The following is a 13,087-nucleotide window of genomic DNA, read 5'->3' as shown; positions in this document are numbered from 1 at the left end:
TTCCCTTACTTTTCTTATTTCAAGGGTATCATTTTCTAAATGTTCTCAAATGAACTGACCTGAAGGTGATGAAAGCTAACTTTGTGGTACCAGCCATCCGTGTGAGAAAAATGTTTTCACAAAAGAAACAAGTGCAGGAAAATATTTTTGCCACAATAAACTGCTGGTTCCACATTTCTTTGAAAAGAGGGGAGGGGACACCCCTGCGAATAATTAGTGATGGGCTTACACTGCCAGCCCCAGCACCACTGAAACTTATAGGGTGCCAAATTATGTAGCTGAACAATATTTAAATTAAAAACTAATGACTAGGTTAATTTAATACACGTTCATCTCTGGCCCAACTCTGTCTCTACTAATTGAGCTCCAAAATCTATATTTTTAACATGCATACTACTCAGTGAATGAAAAACATCTGAACCCTTGAATATAACAAGTCAGTTACCAATAACAACTTCTTTTAATCTAAATTTTATTGTCATTTTAGATGTTTAACCATAAACTATTTACTGGACTATTTGCCCATGGGATGAAAGGAATAATGTGCCACATAAAATGCATAGAAAATATCCTTAGTTGATAAAATGAGTTACGTGAGTAATCTGAGTGCTTTATGTTTGAGCTACAACGCTCATCACCCATAAGCACATACAAGAGCTCCACCAACACCTTTAACCAGTCTGAGTTATTACATTCTGTCAGGGGATGACCCAAGCCCTTCATCCCCCTTCATCCCACTCACTCATTCTCCAAATCTATACCCTTTCTCTCTTCTCTCTCACCCCTTACTGAACAACCCGTCGAACATATATAACTCTCTCATAAAGCTGTAAGAAATTATAATAGTTTACAGATTTTTTTAAAAAAAAAAAGTGTGGAGAATCCATCCAAAAAAAAAAAAAGAAGCTATGGTAAAATTCCAAAGGGACATAGCTAAGCACGGTCTGGCAAACACATGACATACCTATCCTTGCAGGGAGGGTACGGCCAGGCCACCCCTTCAGCTTCTGCAAACCATAACTGTCACAAACATTCTAAACCACCCACAGAGGACCAACCTAAATCGGTATGTGGGCTCATCAACTCAATCCCACAACAGTCACTGAGCATAAAACACACAAAATAAAACCAAGAGGGGAAAAAAAATGTTTTCACACTATAGCCCAGAAGAAAACTTAATAAGCAAACACTTGTCCATAAAGAGTTGACAGCAAGAAACCTCCCAGACACCACATGAAAACAATATCTGAATGTGAACCTGGCGCCAGAACAAACGGGACGGAGTTATGAAAGCTGGGATTTGGAAAGTGCCATAATTATTTATAATCGCAGCAACTGTCCTGGATTCCCCTCGTCAAGAAAATAACGTGGAGGCAGGCTACCAGCCATCAATTCTGGATCTCACAGTGCGTCCCAAGGGTGCCATGGCGTAATGGAAAGAAACAGCGTAGGAGGTGGCGAGCCTGATTCCCAGGCCCATGTCTGCCACCATCCAGTTATGGTGGTACCAGAGACAGGACCCGGCCCTGAGCGGGTCTGCCTAGGGCTGGCCGGTAGGGTGTGGGTGCTTGACTTCATGCAGAAAAGATGTCACAATACACGGCCAGGTGAGTTTAGAGGATGTTTGTTAAAGCTGGGAACGTGAAACAAGGAAGGGCTGTGGAGTGAGCCCAGGCCAGGCTGCTTTGGCTAAGAAGTCAGAGAAAAGGGGGCCTTGGGTTCAGGCTCAGGCGGGTTGCCAGGGATGAACTGTCACTGCCCATGGCTCCCCTGGTTGCAGGCCTCCTGGGGTCCCTTAGAGTTTAGGAGGTGCATGCCTGTGGGGGAAGAAGGGGCGGGGAGAAGCAGGCATGCTCCTGGGAGAGAGAGCAGGCGCTGGGACCTTCGTTTTGAGGGATTTTAAAGGATGAACAGTTAAGGAAGGTCTTAGGAGAGGATCTCAACAGAATACTCATCAGCTTTATGCTGATGGGCCAAAATGAGGTTTATTCTCTAACTTCATTGTCCTTCAGTGTGGTTGGCAAATGGCACTAATTGGATTTTTGCATCTGTTTCCCTGAGTAGGGTGGCTGGGGAAGATAAGTGCAAACCATTTACTCTTTAAGTGTCCCTGGCTTAGGGAAGGTAGTATTTACTAGATGGCTGAACTGCTGTTCAACTATCTGTCTCAATTTCCCTAGTCGGCTTGTCCTGGCTCACTAGCCTGTCTCAATGGGACCTTGGGCATGTCATCTTCTGATACAGAAGTATCAGAAATCTAGATGACCTAAGATTTTAGATTGAGAATCTAAAGACTTCGATTGTAGGGGAGTGTTGGGAGGGGGTGGTAGAGCAGGGGAGGCAGAAGAACAGAACATTAGAAGGCTTATTTATTTCTCCCCTCTAACATAAAAAATGTTTTTAAAGAAGACTTATTTATTTCAAGTATCTTACATGGGAGATGTAGAAATAAAAACATAATCATCCTGAAGCAACTTTGGGAGATACAGAAGCAAGGGACCCATCCTTGGTCTCAGGAAATTTACAATGTAGCCCCCGAGATAAAGTAAAGAGAAGGAATTAATCGCACGCCCTTTAGTTAGAGAAGTCTAATCTGCCACCCGATTCCTGAGTGCCCTGTAAGATATCTCCCCAGATGGTTTCCTCACCTCCAGTCACGGGGCGTTCACTCCTTCACAAGCCAACCCATTCTCTTGTTAGAAAACCAACTTTAAACGTCTTTCTTCTAGTGAGGACAAATCAATTTCCTCAGAAATGCTGAAGGCCATGGTTCTGCCCTCTAGCTTCATAGACTATGTCAACTCCTCTTCCTCAAGCAGATCCTCAAATGTGTGGAAAGAGCTGCTCCATTTCAAGCCCCTGTGCATTCCCCAGCCAGGTTCAATACCCACACTTCTCTCAACCCGTCCTCACCTACCGTGGTCTCCAGACCATTCATTAGCTGAATCTACCCAAGGCCAGTTTGGCAGGACAACTCAGTATATGGCACCACGAACGGAACACGATATTCCAAATGTGGGCTGACAGTTATATCCAATTTAAAAAAAAAAAAAACACAAACATTCACTCCGTGCTCCAGACTAATATTTTTCTTGATCTTAACTATACTTTTATTAACGCACCCTACAAACCCATTGGCTTTGTTTGTTTTAGCCCATTTCAGATGACCATGATAAAAATGAGGCCAGATTCTGTAACAGATAGTGACCCACACTATCCGTTAATCCCTCTGTTGCCAGTTCTAGAGTCATTAAAGGGCAGTAGGGCAAGCTTCTGAGCCACGTGGACCTGGGTGGACAGCCATTTACTAGCTCAGTGACCTAAAATTGGAAAAAAAACACTGGTTCACTGCAATGTTTCATTCAAGTCTCAAGTCTCTGATTTTTCAAAGTCAAAGCCAATGACAGATTGGCGTGGCACAGATTAGCGTCTAGACTAATAAAGATTTGCCCATCTAATTCAAGAGTGACTGACCCTCATGTTCCAGGAATAGAGGATGAGATGGCCTAGCTATGAAGGAAAAGGAAAGAGAAGTACCAGTTTGGCCCAGGCACTTTATATATACATTTCACAACAAAAGGTAAGATAGCTCTATTGCTTTCACGGAGGGAAAAAATCAAGAAATTGAGGAACTAAGAAATGTGTCTAAGATCACAAGGGTGATGAGTGGAGGAGCTGGGCTGAAACACAGTTCTGCCTCACTCCTGTTACTACCCCCTGCACTGGGGGAGAAGCACAGGAAGCATACTGGTTAAGGGGGGTGAGGTCAGGGGAAGCAGAATGGCTGTTAGGCACGAGTCTACGAAGCTAGAGATAAAGCTAGAAAAGTTAGGTCGAGGCCAAATTGGAAAAGGTCTTGAATTCCGTACATAGGAATTTGGACTTCAATCTGTAGGCTATTGAGAGTCAACCCCTACTGGCTATGGTTAGTGAGCCATCCAAATATTTGAAAACTAATCTGAGACAATAATCAGGGCTTTAGAGATGTTTTAGAAAGCAGCATACGTTGGAGCGTGTGTTGGGTATATTGTTTTAGACGGAGTTGGGAGGGAAAGTTTTCTGAACAGGAGTGATTTAAGTCAGGAAGAAAGTGATACACATATCTGAGGGAAGAGTATTCCGGGCTGAAAAGCCCTAAGTACACTGGCATATTCCAGTTTGGGAAACGTGAAGGCCAGTTAGGCTGGAAAAGAACTATCGAGGGGGAAACGAGTAGGAAATAAAGTTCAAGAGATGCCAATAGCCAGAGCATACAGGATTTTGGATTTCATTCTTAGTGTAATGAGAAGACACTAAACAGAGTTTTGAGCCAGAGGTAACATGATTCAATTATTATTATTATTATTATTTATTGAAATCATAATACATTACATTTATGGTGCCCTAACATACCTATCCATAACTATACCCCCCAAAAGAAATTAGTTTGGCATATTTATTCTCAGTAAACCCATGCTAGCTTCTAATTCTTAGCTAAGCACTGATAAACCAAACATTACTAATCTGTTCTAGAATCTTGCCAGGAACTTGGTTTAGAATCCATCATTCCTTCTCTCCCTCAGTTCCTTTTGGAAACCTGTGATATTTCCCCTCTGGCATCTTGTGTTGTGAAGCACGGGGAGTTAATAGGAAGACTGTGTGGTACCAAATGTAGTTGCAAAGAGGGAGGGAAAGCAAAAGCAGCCCAGGTGGGCTGCAAGAAATATATGAAAGCTAGAGATAAAGGTATCAGTTGGAGTGGGATGAAAACCATGAATGCACAGAGTTCAACAGAAATCATTCTGTGATTTCACATAAAGCCTGAAAGAAAACATACAAAAAATGGTAACATGTATTCTAACTGGATGGCAGGACTTTGGCTGATTTTCTTTCTCACGTTTTAGGTAAATTTTCTACACTACTGTTATATTGCTTCTGACATTTTTAAAGTTAGACTTTTTTAAAAAGGAAGGTAGGCAGGGGAATTTATTTTCTGAAGCAAGTGAAAATCAAGATAATCATAAATCTTGAGACAATGAAATGTAAATCTTGAGAAACTGAAATCAGACCCAATACAGAGATTTTTTTTTTTTAGTTTTAAATGGCTTTATTGAGATATAATTGTTGTCTTGAAAATAATTATTTAAACTGTGACCTTCTTGAGAGGTAAGATCACAAAACCTGATAAATAGTGGAGCCCTTCACCCCTCCTGGCTGAGTCCATTACCCTTCCCCACTATTCTTTTCATAGCCTGCAACCCAAACATGTGCCCTGACTGGGAATAGAACTGTGACCTCCCAGTTCATGGGTCAACGCTCAACCACTGAGCCATACTGGCTGGGCTTCTTACCTTTTTTGTTATTCTATCCCTATCACCTCTGTTCAAAACCTAAAACGGTGCCAAGTATAAATGTATCAGATTTAGTACAGAACTCTTTTGATGGTTAGAAAAACTCTAGCTTTCTTCAATACAAATAATTCCTAAATATGATTCAAACCCAAATTATTAACTCCATAAAAAGATACAAACCTATGTAAATGCTTTAATTAATATATATATACTTTTAAATCCTTACCCAAGGATATGTTTATAGATCTTAGAGAGAGGAAAGGAAAGAGAGAGAGGGAGAAACGGACATCAATCGGCTGCTTCCCCTGTGCCCTGACCAAGGGTCAAACCCACAACACCCTGACGGGGATGGAACCTGCAACCTTTCTGTGCCCAGGACCACGGGGCAAAGTTCTAACCAACTGGGCCACAGTTTAAATATTTTTAATATTTAAAAATATTATCCCTGATAAACCTGTCTTACAAGATAACCCAGTGATTACAATGTTTTGCTTTGATAATATATTCAATAGAAATAATAATACACTCACTGGAAGGCTTAGGAATTCATTAAAGTAGTCCACAAGGAAATTATCTGTTGCCAAAGAATCTTCCTGCAAAACAAACAAACAAACAAACAAACATAAGCGTTACACTAAGATGCTTTAAAACATGCCAATATTATTCTCTAATTCTGCTATCAATAGATTATATGTAGATCTTCACATCTTTTTCAGTCAGTCAACACTGAATCCTCACTATAAGCTAAGCAAAGTGCTACAACCTCTGAAGGGAGAAACTGGAAAATAAAGAAAGTGGAGGAGACCCTTAAAATGTACTAGCTGGGAAATAGAACATGTGAAAATACAGCACACTTAAATGAAACATCGACAAATACAAAATACTACACACGGTAAATTTCCCACAGACTTATTCAAATCTACATTTAATAAAAATAAGGGCAGTGCAGTAAAGACAGAACCAGTGATTTGGGGTTAACATGAAATTGCCTAATGAAAGTGATAAGCTAAGTGAAGAAAACATTCTACTGCTTCCCTCTCAGAAAGACATACTTCAGTGATCTGGGGCCTGCTTAACTTTTGCATAAAGAAACTTTGACAATGTATGTGTTCAAAGAATAGAGACTGTATACATTTTTCCATAGCTATTTCATCCCCCAACGTAGTCACTTTTAAAGTTGGCAAAACTGGAAAGCCACTGCCAAGAGCAAATTCTCTCTTCCAAATAAAACACCTTATTTTATTAGTAATTGTTTCCATTGTGTCAAAAGCACAACATGGCATACTCTGCTGTATAGTACATGTGTTTATTTTGTTATTCATAATTATATTTCAATTTCACAAATCTAACATGAAAGTTAATAATATGACAATGCTATTATTTCCATATGGCTGATTATTTTCTTTTTATACTGACCAATTTTTTTCAAAATATTTTGAAGTACAGTGTAAAAGTATAAGGAAGATATGATAGTATTTTACATCTACTTTAAAAAATAGATTTCCAGCCCTAGATGGTTTGGCTCAGTGGATAGAGCACCAGCCTATGGACTGAAGGGTCCTGGGTTCGATTCCAGTCAAGGGCCCATACCTGGGTTGCAGGCTCGATCCCCAGTAGAGGGCGTGCAGGAGGCAGCCAACCAATCTCTCTCATCATTGATGTTTTCTATCTCTCTCTCCCTCTCCCTTCCTCTCTGTAATCAGTAAAAATATTTAAAAAAATAGATTTCCAGGGTAATTTCTTTAGGTAATTGTAGGATTGAGATGGAGTTATAATCACTTACAGGATTTATACCAAGGAACTTATTAAAATCTGAACTGATGAAAATAACAACAACAAATTTAGGATCTCATAAATCTACCGCCGCCATAATGGCACCTTAGTAACATATTCTCAGCGTTCTGTTTGGCAAAGATCTGATAAAGCAGAACAAGGAAGATAACATTTGGTGGCAGCTGTAAGATGAATAACCTTTCAAATTTTACCTTTCCAAATTACTTTAATCTTCTGGACTTTAGTGAACTATGTAGTTTCTGCTAACTCTCAGGAGAAATCAATTGAATTCAATAAAAATGTTTTTCTCTCTCTCAGGTAGAAAGCACTGTGCCACAATAAGGGCGGCCAAAGTTTGCACTCCAGGCTCATGCCCACAAACCTGCAGATGGAAGAGTATTTTTCATTGCAACAGTAGTGGAGTGCAGTCAGTCCCTTGTTAGTTTTTTCTAAAATAGACATTTTTAATTTTTGCTATAAAACAGAATGTGTATTTCATAGAGTCAGATAAGCCTTATTATTGCCTAGAATGTGGCCAGCCACACGGCCAACAATTTCTAGGTAATCCTCAGTTCATATATTCATTTCCAGATGACTCACACTTCTAAGAGACTCTAGCTCAATGCTTTGCAAACTATCTGTGATGAAGTACCTGTTTTGTTTTGTTCTTTCGCTAATCTATTTCAGATAACTTTTGTAAAATACAGTTAAGAATGAATTACTAGAAGATGAAATAAAATATATACATAATACAAGACCATTTCTAAAAATTAAATTCAATAGATACAAACATACTCTGTCAAATTACCATGAAATTTCTGTTTCCTCTCCATTTCTGAACTCATCTCGACAGGAACTGGTAAGTCTCCGGTGGTACCAGTCTGCACCTCAAGCACCACTTGGCACTGCCCTAACTAGCCCCTCCGGGAGCAGTTTGCTTCCAGTTCCCACAGGTCTCCCTGGAAACCGAGCCACACTGCGGGAGCACTTTCTGGGCCTTCAGTCACATCCTCAGGTTTGCACTCACAACCATGGAAATGTCAAAGTATCATTCAAATACATCAAAATCTGTATTTCTTTTCTGAAATTGTCTCTCGGTTTCCACCAGTATTCACCATCAGTGCTTCTGCTGGTGTCAGGGCAGGTGCAATGGAAGGAAGTGTAGTCTACCAGTGCCCTCTGCTCAGTCCTCCTGTCCCACTCTGATGGGCAGGCCTGCACGACGTTAAACAAATGAGCATAGCTTCCCATTGCAGTTCTACTAATTCAGTGTGTCCCGGGATCGTGTCACATTAGTAACAAAGGCTCTTGTGAAGCAATGAGGATCTGATAAAGCCTTTGTTCTCAAACCCTTTAATTAAAAAAAAAAAATGAATGCCTTGATCTGAAAAAGTAGCTCAGTTACTCTCAGTAAGTTTCCACAATCCAGTCACATGGTCATATTAAAATGAACTAAGTCTCCATATTCAGGTTTAATATGTTTCAAATAACCAACTGGTGATGGTTAATGACACAATCAGGAAGAAAATTGAATTACAATCAATTCCTCCATCACGCCATTCCATGAACCTGACTGCAAAATTTGCAACCCAGATTCTCTGCTCAATGATCCAATGGAAGGTGGAAACATTTCTTCAGAATTGAATACACAGAATTGAATGCAACCTGTATTTTCATGTATTACAGGTGTGCCTTTTCCGTTTTTAGTCCAAACTAAACTTTAGTCTCAAAGTTCTTCCTGAAAGAGGGTTAAGCAAAATAGCTTATATGTGTTTGCTAATTATGGTAGGTAATTTTTTTCCTTAAAAAGTTATTTTCTGCACCTTCAAACCAGATAAACTACAATCACTTCACAACTGTAAAAAAAAAAAAGAAAGAAAGAAAGAAGAAAGATATACATAAAAAACTGTATAAACAGGAAATAGGACATAAAATAAATTCATACAAAAAACCATAGTCCAAGAAAGAATATAATAAATGCCATAAGAAAAGTACACTATAAACCATTTCTCCCAACAGAGAAAAGGGTATAACTAGTAGGAGGAATCAGCAAATGGGAAAAACGGCACTTGAAGTGCATTTTAAATAATTTCAAATCTCATGGAAGCAAAACAAGTAAAGGTGGTCACAGTTAGCTAATGGCAAAAATAGAAAAACAACCCAAGCTTCCAACTTCCTTTCATGCTAAACCAAAGCCATTTATCTAATTTCCAAGGTCGAATCCTAAACTGTCACATTTTAGGTTGGGAATCCTATCATCAATCAGGGGCTAGGATAGACCATATTTCCAAAATTATACCTATTTTTACTTCCTCTTAAAATATATTAACATTTTGTTTCTCTTTCCTAAATAAACCAATCACCAGTCCAGAGCTTCCCACCAGGTGTAGGTACAATGACACATAGTGGGAGGCAGACACTGAACTCCAGTGGGTCAAGTAGAAGTGGACCTCTTCAGTCCTCAAGGCAACCAGCACAGCACAGATGCCTGGAGCTCCCAGGATGGTGATCTCTGGGCAACCTTGTTTGGGACTCCTGAGTCCAATTCCCTCCCTGGAGATGGTGATTTATGAGCCTCCTCCCACACCCACTGCTCCTCTGTCAGGCCCTGAACATAGCCAGGGAGTTGCTCAAGCCCTTGGGTAGGGATTTATTGGCTAGCTACAGAACATACCACTGCCCCACGAAACTGCTGGAGGAGTCTCCATCCGAGGTGTCCAAGAAGACAGTACACAGCCGAAGGTGCTGACAGCTTGGAGGGAAGGGGGACAAGAGGTCCTGGAAGGCTAAGATGATGGCCCCAAATCACTGCATTCACATATATCACATATTTTTATCTGCTGTCAACTGATGGATCCTTATAGTAGTAAACAAGCTAGTCACAAGGTCATTGCTCAAAAAGATGTATGTATATATTGCAATAAGAGTTTGGTCATTATTTTGAAATATTTTTATATGAAAATTTTTATTGATTTCTAATTCTATTTGTCTAGCCTTAGAAATTTTAACTATTTGTCATGAAAAAAGAAAGAACTGTTAAATGTTAACTCTTAGAAATTTGAATGGCAGTAAAAAATAGTCCAAAAAATGTTTATACCTATTAGGTGATAGTTTCTCATCAATAGAGACTATTCAAGGATTTTATAAGGACCACAATTTAAAAATCTTGATTAGGAATTGTATAAAGTCATTTCAAACATAAAATCTAATATTAAAAAGTTATATATTTATGTATGGCTCTAAGAAGATAACTGTAGAAGTCACAGGAGCAACTTTGTATAGATTTAAAATATTAACAATAACAACGAAAGTCCTTGTCTCATGTATGGTGTAGTTTCCTTCAACTGCAGCATTACACAAAAGCAAACAGCAGTGCCTTTCCAGGATTACCCAATAGGTCCTAGCCTTTTTTGTCTGGGAATTTACAGTGTCTATAGAGATAGAGGAGCCACAGACACACAGTTAACTATAAGACAAAGAGGAATTTACATTTCATTTAGAATTGTGTTCATTTAGAAATAAAAAATAAAACATCAATAATAATAAACATCTGTTTTTAATCACTTACTAAAAAAAAAAAAGTTATGTACCCCCAAGGTAAAATTAAGGAAATAATTCCATTTGCAATAGAATCAAAAAGAATTATTTAACCAAGGAGGCAAAGACTTATATACTGAAAACTATATAACATTGCTGAAAGAAATTAGAGTAGACATAAATAGAAAGACATACCATGGTCATGGATTGTTAAAATGATGATACCACCCAAAGCAATCAATCTATAGATATAATGCAATCTCCATCAAAATTTCAATTATATTTTTCAAAGAAATAGAACAAAAACACCTAAATTTCATATTCAAGGGACCTTGAATAGCCAAAACAATCTTGAAAAAGCATAAAGTTGGAGGACTCACATAATCTGATTTCAAAACTTACTACAGTAATCAAAACAGTGTGGTGCTGCCATAAAGATGGACATACAGACCATTGGAATAGAACAGAGAGTACAGAAATAAATCTTCTCATATACCATCAAATGATTTTCAACAAGAGCGCCAAGCCAATTTAGTGGGAAAGAATACTCTTTTCAACAAATGATACTAGGAAAAACTGGCTATCCACATATAAAAGAATGAAGTTGGGTCCTTACCTTATACTATCTACAAAAATTAACTCAAAATGGATCAAAGATCCATGTGAGAGCTAAAACTATAAAATACTTAGAAGAAAACATAAGGATAAATCTTTATGATTTTGGATCGGCCATGCATCCTTACATGACCCCATTTAGCTGCAAGGGAAGCTAGACAATGTAGACGTTATGTCTAGTATATATTATGGAAAAGGGTAGAATGGATTTGGGGGAACAAGAGATCTCTGCCACATACTTTTTTCTAAGGATATTAATGAGAAAAAATATTTTTAAACTTCTGAAAAACAGAGGGAAATATATGTGCAAAACATATGAATTATTTAATCGACAGATAATACTTGGTGACATTATGAATTTGAGGATCTAGTCACAAACTGGTCTCAACTGAAAGCTGCCCAGAGCTCAAAAGCAGTCCGGACAAGTTTAGGTTGGAAAGGTTTCACGGAGGAAATGAGCTGGGTGGTGAAGAATGTGCAAAATTGTGAAATAGATGAGGGAGGGCAACTGGGACGAAACTTGACAGCAAAGGCAAGGCGGCTAGCAGGGCAGTTTGGCTGGGGCAGAAGCATGTGGAAGTACTTTATAAACCAAACACAGTATGAACACTGTCTTTATCATATAGAAAGAATGGGGAGGGGAGGTTAAAGAAGGATGAAGCGTTCTAGAAAAGCTTGAATACGGAAGGGAGGCTTTTGTCATTCTGGCTCTGCTGGTTACTGGATGTGCGGCCTCAGAGTTGCTTTGAGATTAAATACTAGCATCTAGTCAACATTCAATAAATAGTAGGATTAAGAAGAGAAGTGAGTAGTCGAGTAACAATGATAATTTTTTAAAGAATTAGTAGCAATCTGGAAGCCAGGGTAAGAGTGACATGAGAAGGAAAATCTAAAGTTAGACAGCAAAGCAATCTCACCCGGCATTGCTGATGCACAGAGGTTTGCACTTTATGCTTTAGACAAAGAAAAACTGGAGTTGGCAGAAGGAATTTTGGAGGCAGTGGTATCAGCTAGGAGTATTGCCAAAGTCCATGCCCAGTATTGCTGAAGTCCAGGAGGGCCTGAAATAAGACAGGAGCTGTGAGGATGGGGGAAAAGATCTGGCTATGAAAGGAACTTGCAGGAGGGAGGTGAAGGAAAGGAAAAAAGGCTCTTGGGTTTTATTGGTTTTTGATAATTCTCTTAGAGAGAGAGTTTAGACTGTTGATATGATGCAGGGACATCTAAATGATGAAGGCTCCCCATTACCCAATGGATATAGAGTTTTGACAGAAGAGCTGTCTGGACCAGAGGCCTGTATAGGTGTACCAGTTAATAATGCAGATTTTATAATCAAAGAAAACATGGCAATTTCAAGAGAAACATCAAAAGTGTTTTATTCAAAGTAATGTCCATCACTATCTACACATTTCCCAAATCTTTCAGGTAATTTGTAGATACCGTCCCAACAGAACTTTTCTTGTTTTGATGCAAACCATTGAGAACCAATTTTCCACTTCTTCATACGTTTTAAAGTACTGCTCAGAAAGTGCGTGTGCCATCGATCGGAACAAGTGATAATCTGAAGGAGCAAGGTTTGGTGAATACAGCAGGTGGGTTAATACTTCCCAGGCAAGATCTTTTAACGTGTCTTTAACTGGTTTTGAAGTGTGTGATGGTGCGCAATCATGAAGCAAAATTACTTTGCTATGTCTTCTGGCAAATTCTGGTCGTTTTATGATCAAAGCGTGGTTCAAATTGATTATTTGTTGTCGGTAGTGATCAGTATTAACGGTTTCACCTGGTTTTAGAAGCTCCTAATACACCACACCTTCCTGATCTCACCACATGCA

The 13,087-nt window shown here is 39.0% G+C and overlaps 1 protein-coding gene across 1 annotated transcript in view; it reads right to left on the bottom strand.

Annotated features, from left to right (window-relative positions):
- RGS22 (regulator of G-protein signaling 22) overlaps positions 1-5,923 on the bottom strand; it is an 88,872-nt gene extending 82,949 nt beyond the window's left edge. Inside the window, exon 1 of the mRNA XM_006760302.2 lies at positions 5,861-5,923. The gene's annotated coding sequence lies outside the window, so the exon portion shown is untranslated. The remainder of the gene's footprint in view (positions 1-5,860) is intronic.
- Positions 5,924-13,087: the final 7,164 nt, after the last annotated feature.

Source organism: Myotis davidii, unplaced genomic scaffold (genome assembly GCF_000327345.1).
Source record: "Myotis davidii unplaced genomic scaffold, ASM32734v1 scaffold497, whole genome shotgun sequence".
In the NCBI taxonomy this organism is placed as follows: Eukaryota; Metazoa; Chordata; class Mammalia; order Chiroptera; family Vespertilionidae; genus Myotis; species Myotis davidii.
The sequence above is the reverse complement of the archived record's forward strand: the minus strand, read 5'-3'. Positions and strand labels throughout refer to the sequence as shown.